Here is an 8,305-nt window from a genome sequence, read left to right on the forward strand (position 1 = left end):
AAAGAAAGAAAGAAAGAAAGAAAGAAAGAAAGAAAGAAAGAAAGAAAGAAAGAGGAGAGAAAGAGGAACAGTGGAGCTGAATCAAGCTAAATTCAGAGAAAGCCTATGCACATTCCCTTTGCTATGACTACCTTTGTATAGTTTTAAAAGAATCTCTTCCTCCTACCTTTGGGTATGGGACTCCTATTTCAGTGCTACCCAAGTTATGCTGCTTCTCTTGGCCCCTAATAAACTGCCTTTTGTGCAAAAAAAATATATATAAATTCAGAGAAGTAGATTTATATAAAGAAAAGAGATCAGAGCAAACAGGATATAATGATGTAAAGATATGGAATATCAGAGAATGATCTAAAGTGGGAAATTCAAGGAATAGAGGAGTCGAATTGAAAGCTTTCATTTTAATTATAACAGTCTATTTAGTGTTTTCAGGTGTGACAGCCTTCTGCAGACTGATACTGGCAAAAACAGGAATAAAATGCAGAGCAGTGCAATGCATGTGCTTCAAAGTAAGAACTGCGTGAAGTGATTCCATTTTCACTACATGAATTTTCACTTATGAAAAATCAGTCATTTGCAGAAAGCATGAATTTGATGAGGACTAAAACTGTGTCATTTCAACCACAGAACAGTGGGTTGTCATAGCACAGAAAATAAATACAAATGGCAAAATTCCACGTCAGCAATACATACAGAACTCACTAATATTGCCCATGGAAAACAAAACAAAAAAAACTTGTTAAGCTATAGAACATTGAAGAAAAAAACTCTTTACAAAAAATGATAGACTTTCACCTGTGAGAACTTGCCTCATCACAGGGGAAAAGAACTACTCAGAAATTTCCAGAAAAAAAAAAACCAAGTTCATTTTGTTAGGCAAATATCACATCTTTCTCACCAGCAGTGCGAATTTTTTTAACAGTTACAAAAAACAAACAAGCCTATGTCCATAAGCCTAGAAAAGCATGATGTTTCATTTTTAATTTCCTAGGAAATATGATAAATACAGAAACAGAACAGATGTGATGTCTCCAAGCAACATCATCTTTGACACGTCTTGTAGTTTTGTGAAACCTGCTCTACTTCATTTCTAACTTTTTATATCACAAAGGAATAAAAACCAAAATGTTTAGTTGTTACATTTCCTAAGGTTGTTACTCTTTTGTACTTTTTCTACCATACTACCAGTAAATACTTGTACGTAGGCTTTCTCAATCTATAATCAAAGGGTCATTTAAGTGCATTTACTCATTTTATTTAATTTAACTGTGCAGCATAATTATTATTTACAGATTGTGAAGAAATAGCTAAAGAAAACTGTGTCAGTACTAAAAGTACTGTATTATGGTAAATTGTAAATGTATTATTTTGTCACCTCTGAAGCCCTTTAGGCAAAATTACTGTTTATTTCCAAAAAATTTATGAATCACAGAAAGAAAATATACACAGAAAATGTGAGTCCTTTATGTGGCACAACAAATCAATGTTACAGTCAACAGCTTCGTTCTTTATTTATTAAGATCTAACCCACAATGATGAAATTATTAGACAAAGTAATGAGTCTCCATCAATCTGTCTTCAGTTTTATAAAACCCGGTTTTACTCTGTCAGCTTCGTCAATGCTACTGAATATTAATGGGAATAAAGTTAATTGCTGGGTGGAAAAAGGTCTTACTCAGAGTGAAAAGGAAGCACCTTTCTGAAGTCTGTCATTTTTGACAAGCCATAATTTATTTCCTTTTAATGATATGTACCGACAGGTTTCAGATCTCACTCTTATCTTTATCCCAAATTCTAATTACTTTCCTTAGGATGTGGTTATACTTAATCCTCTGATCACTTTTATCATTTGCAAATCAATTGTTTCATTAGAAATGGCCACACATTCTGAATGGTAGGGCTTTTACCTAGGGCATACCTTCTACAACTTCTAGAAGTTGTACAAACATATTTATTGTATCTCTGTAGCCAAAGATAGGAAAAGAATTGTGTGTGAACTTATTAACTTCCTAGCACATCAACATGCCAATTGAAAATTTCATTTGAAGAAAATTGAATAAGAGATAATCACTGAAGATTCAACCTGATTAGATTGTTACCTGATTGGAAATGCAACATTCAGTTGTGTTAAGAATTCTAAAAAGTTTCCATTAAAATTTAAGTAGCTCTAAGGGTCAGCCAGATAGCTCAGCAGATTAAAGTGCCTGCTTAGGCAGATGCAGGGACTGGGGTCCTATCCCTAGCGTGCAGTGCAGGGGCATGCTGAGAGGGCAATTGAGACTGGGCATAGTGGTGTGCGCCTGTAATCCCAGCACTTGGGAGGCTGAAAACAGGAGAATCGCTATGAGTTGGATATGTGTGGTGAGACCCTTTAGACCCTGTACTAAATACAAAAATAAATAAATAAAATTTAAGTAGCACTAACTTTCAAGTAATATATACACCACATATATATATCTATGTCTACATCTATGTCTACACTGTCTGTCTGTCTGTCTGTCTGTCTGTCTGTCTGTCTGTCTGTCTGTCTATCTATCTTCAGTAGCTTGTCAAATGCAACACCGTTTTTCACTTACTAGACTTTAGGCAATTAGTTTACCTTGAATGACCAGCCTGCAATGTTCATTTTAGTAAGGTACAACGGTAAAAAGAATATATTTCAGTGTTTTGTCTGCCTTTTTAGTGCTGCTTTTGCTTGAGAATTACATTAATTGTTGAAAACTTTGAGTGACATATTATTAGAACAAGGGTTGCTGTAGTCTTTAACAAATAAGAAAGCACCATAAAGTAAGTTAAAATCTAGGAAGAAGAGGGATCACTCATGGGATGAACACAGGATTTTGTCTTTAGAAATAAGATTTGTGGCTTATGGTAATGTTTGAATGAGGGAAACCCACTCATCTTAATACCTTAGTCTCTGATAGTTGGTTGTAGATTCTGCTTATGTTCAGCACCTACATCTAATAGCATTGCAGGAGCCTGATCCTTCCTCCTGTCTGAAAGTAAGTGGCACATGTGACTGGCCAGTAGATTGGATGGCGTTTATGTTGTCGTTCTTAGTCATCCCAATTTTTCTCTACCACATCCCAGTCACAATGAGAAAAAAATGAAAAGCAGCTGCTAACAGCCTCACAACAGTTTTGTAATTACTTTCCTGGGCTGGCATTATATGATTTGACAATGGCCTGGGGATGTAACAAATAAGAAAAACCTTGTCATTCAATTTAAAAGGCTTCCTACCAGGCCAACACACTCCCCACTTCATCAGAATGACAGTACTCAACTCTGACACAGCCAGCTTGTTTAGTGCAGAGGGATGAAACTGCAGCCAGGTGGTGCCGGGCACAAACAGCCAACTTGCTTTCCTATTGACGCTGCTATTGAATTGAAAGACAAATCCTAACTTAGGCAAGAGAGAGATTCACATCTCAAGTCCAAAATGCGCCAACCTATTTAGTTCAAAGAAATGCTAATATGTTGGAGTATATTAGTTAAAAGAACAGGTTTTAGAAATGGTAATCCCACTTCCCAAAGATCTCAAGTTCTTTTGATACCTAAGACACAGCATTTTCATAATTTGCATAATCAGGCTTCATCCTAGGCTTCTAAGTTGATATTAGGAACTGGCTCTATTGGTCCAAACAGACTAGCTGTCATAATAATGAACCTCAACTACCATGAATTAAAACTACAAAGATTAAATCATCTTCACTCCATTGTCCAATAAGGCATTTGACAAGTGGTTTTCTGTCTCCTAGCTAGACACCTATCCTCTCTCCTGCCAATGACTGCAACATTTTCTAGGACCTCTGTATTTCCCACTGAGTCCACTCCAACTGATCAGGGGGCAAAGGCAAAAAAAAGTCACTAGGAGAATTTAAGGACTTAGACAAAGAAGGGAAATATATCATTGCCATCTCCATTCTATTGTTTAGAACTACCCTAAAAGAGCAAGGGGCTGAGAAATTCGGTCCAGCAGTGTACCAAGTAAGACATTTTTTGTCATTGCTGCTGTTTTGGCTTCCACAATTAATTGAAGGATCATTCATTAATCATTGCAACTTACAGCCACTTAAAAGCAACCCATCCAAGGCAATTTAATTAGCATGTTCCATAGCATACCTAGGTTATAGCTCTTCCACACTAGCATCAGTGATGATACGTATTTATAAAGGCAGTTTTCTGTTCAATACTAGCAGCCAAATACTCTAATAGGAAAGGTTACTAGGGGAAAAAGGAAAAACTCTTTTTTCCAAAGAAGCTATTGGTCTAATCTTAAAAGCTAATCAAAGCATTTATTAACTCAACACTATTCATTAGCATTGGGTAACAGCTACATGTCATGTACGCGTTATTCTTGGTTTTTGAAATGAGTCAGTATTATATGAAAATGCTATGAACCTTATAGTCTAGAAGGGAGAAAGAGGAGAATGAATAGCAAAAGAGCAAATTATGTAGCATAAGTACTAACTGCAAAATAATGAGCATTTAGGAATATATGATAAAACTGATAAGGTGAGACTCAGACTTGAACCGGGTAAAAAGTTTGAACTGGAAATGTCTAGGGGAGGAGAACATTTCAGCACATGGCAAGGGAGTTAGGGCATGAGTGAATTTGAAGTGTTGGTGAATACTAAGAGGCTGATATGCCTGGAGTGGAGTAAGTGCTAGAGGAAACAGTGAAACAAGGTCAGAGATATGGAGCCAATTTATAGAAGGCTTCATTGACACTGTAATGATGTTTATTTGTATCTTCATACAGTAGGAAGCGACTGAAGCAGAAAAGAAATGTTATATGACAAGTTGGAGAAAGTTTACTTTGACTGTGGTGATGAGAATAGAATGTAGGTGAATAGAATACTCTTATTGATAGCACCACTGTGATGTTCTCCAAGTTGGAGAACATCACAGTGGTGCTATGAAGAAGAGGGATTTGCATCAGTGGTATAGATTTCAATATTTATTTAAATATCAATATCAATATTTAAGTATTTATTGCTTAAATATTGATAATATTTAAGGTCAAGAGATTGAATAAGGTACCAACAGAATGGATATATAAAAGGAAATATATATATGTGAAATGATCTCTGGAAAGCTCAAATATTACAAGGTTGGAGAAGAATCCCTAATAAGAGACTAGAAGGAATACCTAGTGGAGTAAAAAGGACTGTGGGTACCTAGAGCTAAACATATCAAAGAAACAAAGGAACTCAGTGGTGTCAGTTACTGCAATTAGGTCAAGAAAGATGAAGATTAAGAATAAACCGTTGACTTTAACAATGAGCCTTCTACTGACAATAGTGACATTATGTATGTAGTTATGGTAGTGAAGGTCCGACTGTGTTGGATAGGAGAAGATGTGGAGAAGGGAGTACAGAAAGTTATATTCCAAAGGGGAACAAAATAAATGTAGGTGTGGTAAATAAACTAGAGTCAAGTAAAAGGTTTTAAAAAATGATTGACTGGGGGCTGGGAGATAATTCAGTGGAATAAGCACTTCCCTGGCAAGTGCAAGGGCCTGAGTTCAATTCCAGGTTCTGAAAAAAAAAAAAGATTGGCCAAAAAATAGTTTTTTGGGGGCTGGGGAGATGGTTCAGTAGATAAGCACTTGCCTGGCAAGTGCAAGGGCATGAGTTCAATGAATAATTTTACCCTCACCCCCTAAATATAGTGTTTTTATGGAGGAAGGAGGATTTTTCCAGTAAAGCCTTGAAGTAGCAAGAGAAGTTGGAGTTAGTGGTATAAAATTAGAGCTAGGTTTTAGATAAGAGCCTGAATAATGTATCTATGCTAGTAGTTAAGAACTGGAAAAAAGAGAAAATGTAGAAGAATGTTTAGCCAAGTAGGAAGAAAAAAAAAGCCTTAAAGTGCTTATCAAAACTTAATATTACTGAAGATTTCTAGGAAACATAACACCGTTGAATACTTTTAAACAAAGATATTTAAGTACTTATCATTTCTGTAGATTATTTTTGGAAAGACCTTTGGATCTTATTAATGATGGACCAGTGAATATTTATGACATGGGTCTTGTGAACACCATCCTCCTCATTCTCATTTTCCCATAGTTCTATTCGGAATGCTTTCCTAGGTAGAGTGTTGTGTGGTGAATTTTGTCTCCCAGGGAGAATTGGACTCCTATCCCTTGGTACCTGTCTCAGTTAAGGAAGGAAAGAAAGTTTTATTTAGCTCATAGTTTGTGAGGGTTTCAGTCTATATGCAGCTATCTCCAAGGCAGAGTGGCCCATGGCAGAGGGGAGCCATTCATGGTGGCAGAAAAGAGCAAAACAGCAAGAGCTAAAAAGGAGGAGCAGCAGCTGCAGGAGGCAGCAAGCCTGTCTCCTTTCCTTATATTGTATTCAGGCTATCTGCCCCAGAGTAAGTGTAGCACTCACACCCATAATCCCAGCCTTGGACCATGAATTGATCACACACTAGAAACCTGCCTGAATGACTACATGACGCTTTGGGGGGTCATCTAGACACAAACCATAAGGATACCTATGATTGTGACCTTGGAAAGGTGTGTGTAAGTTCACAGTGGAATAGGCTGGGCCTCAGATATGATGAATGGTATTCTTATAAGGAAAAATATGTGAAGAGATACACAGATGCACACAGAATGGCAGTCGTATGAAGACAGAGGCAGAATTTGGAATGATGCCACTGTAAGCCAAAGAATACCAAGGACTGCTGACAACTACCAGAAGAGAGGAAGACATAAACAATGATTCTTCCATACAGTTTTCAAATAAAACATGGCCCTGCTGACATATTGCTTTCTGAGTAGCAACCTCCACTGTGAGATTATATATTTCTATTGTTTTAAGCCCTGTAGTTTCTCATTTTTTGTTAGAGTAACCATAGAAAATTAATATGTCCACTATGATCATTTCAGTCTCTATAATTCTGGGCTCTTTCCATCTTATGAAACACTTTCCACTTCTTCTTTGATTCTTGCATACAGTCACACACATTAAATAAAACTTATATATTATATTTATGCAAAATTATCTATGGTAAAACATTAAGATCCACAACAAAGGGAAGAATAAAAATGAGAGTGTGGAATGTTGAAGCAAAATAATCTGTTTCATTTTCCATCAAAATAATTTTAAGAACATTCTCAATGAGTGGATCTGTTTTAAAGAAAACATTTTCAGTTTAACAGAAATTCATGTGGGAAACAAATATGTCAGTCATTGCTCTCATCTCTGATCTGAGCCTCTTTCTAAGAAAAATCTCTTTCCTCCATAGTCCTTGATCAAAGTATGAACACAGAAAGTCCTGTTTACCCAAGTAAGCCCAACCCACTGGACGCATAGGATGGAACCATATGGCTGCTCCAGATTTTGGTTTTGTTGACAACTGAACAGTGAGCATTGCGTGTCTACGTGTTTTGGAGCAGAGGCATTGCATTGCCCACAGGAACAGATAACAGTCAGCTCATTTCAAGGCAAAGCAGAAAGACCACGGGCAAACAAAGAATAGAAGCATTATTGTTACAGGACATGAATAAGGTAAGCTTTAAGAAGCAGAGACCCACTTACATGCAGCTGCATGAAATCCAGAGTGGGTAACTTTGATCCTAAGGTTTCAGATCCTGTCACATGTGTCCTGGAGTTATTCTGTTTCGCATTTTTGGATTCTTGTGATATTATCTATTGAATCCTTAAAGGAAAACAAACTCCTCAATTGAGCCTACATCAAATAAAGACATGCAAATTTCTTATGAAAAGCATGCTGCATTTTATGAAGCCAGTATGTTTTTAGAAGTGAACATGGAATGAAATTACAACAGTAGTGAAATGAAAATGTGTTTTTGAAGATGAATGCTAGCAATGATGCTTCTCTTTACTTTTAAAATTCTCTACTATCATATTGTCTCCCTCATGAAGAAACTGAATGAGTAAATAAGATCCAAAATGTACAATAGATATTGTGAAATGGGAGGAAACTGCTCAAAAGGAAAGAACAACTGGAATGCAGGAGAGGAGAAATGAAGGGAGGGAAAAGAAAAAATATGTATATACACACATATATACAAGACAGCTAAGATAATTATACTACTAATTTCTATTAGTTAATTAAAAAGAAAGCTTTGTGCTTTTATTATCTGATCAATGTTTTACACCAATATCTTACATTATAGGCAATTATTTGAAGATAATACTATTCAATGTATTAAATATTGTTAATTTCCTTTTATTTCATCTTGAAATTCTGTATCATTTTTTTTCTTTTAAAATAAAAAATCAATTTTGCTAAAATCACAAAGCTTTTGTCTTTTTTCAAATCTCCCATT

General features: G+C 36.0%; 1 pseudogene; it reads left to right on the top strand.

The window, feature by feature from the left end:
- LOC101590358 overlaps positions 1-7,790 on the top strand; it is a 27,689-nt pseudogene extending 19,899 nt beyond the window's left edge.
- The last annotated feature ends 515 nt before the right edge of the window (positions 7,791-8,305 follow it).

Source organism: Octodon degus, unplaced genomic scaffold (assembly GCF_000260255.1).
Source record: "Octodon degus isolate 3935 unplaced genomic scaffold, OctDeg1.0 scaffold00086, whole genome shotgun sequence".
Classification (NCBI taxonomy): domain Eukaryota; kingdom Metazoa; phylum Chordata; class Mammalia; order Rodentia; family Octodontidae; genus Octodon; species Octodon degus.